This window comes from Brassica oleracea, chromosome C6 (assembly GCF_000695525.1).
Source record: "Brassica oleracea var. oleracea cultivar TO1000 chromosome C6, BOL, whole genome shotgun sequence".
NCBI lineage: Eukaryota > Viridiplantae > Streptophyta > Magnoliopsida > Brassicales > Brassicaceae > Brassica > Brassica oleracea.
Genome location: NC_027753.1, coordinates 3687889 through 3688555, shown reverse-complemented (window position 1 = coordinate 3688555; position 667 = coordinate 3687889).

Sequence of the window (667 nt, the reverse complement as noted above, 5' to 3'; positions counted from 1 at the left end):
TCCACCACAGATGAAGAAGGTGAGGAAGCTGTTAACCCAAACGTGAGGAATCCAAAACCTCTGTCACCAATCATTGATGAATCAGAGTGTGGAACCCCTGTTGTGGGTAATGTCCAACCTGTCTCACCCAGTGAGGAGCAAAACATGGTTGAAACCTCAAGTTTGGAGGATCCAAATCCAGGCGTTGTGGTAGAGGACGTTGAACATTCATCTGGCTCCCATGTTCTAGATATCGGTGGACGCGACTTCCCGATGGTGTATGATCCAAAGAAAACAGTTCCAGTTCCGGCTAGGTCTCCCGCCCCAACGGAAACCCCAATCCATGTTCAAATTGATCCCTCTTTGAAAAAGGAAGAAACCCCGGGGGGACCAGCCCCTCCTGTGTGTGAGATGGACGACGAGGAGAATTATGTTCAGAGTGGTGGTAAAAGCGTGCACAAAATTTTCCAAAAAATAGGAGGCGTGTACACCCCAGACGCAAGGTTGAAAGGGTTGTTCAAGAGTGACAAGAAGCCAGAGTACAAGCCCCTGGCGAAGCCGTCGCGAGGAGTGTTCAGGAAAGTTTGTGCTATTCTGAGTGAAAACATTTCGCAGTAAGTTACATGTTATGCTATTTTGAGAGAAACCGGATGCTAATGTTTATAACTATTGTTAAGAAAATTGTGTT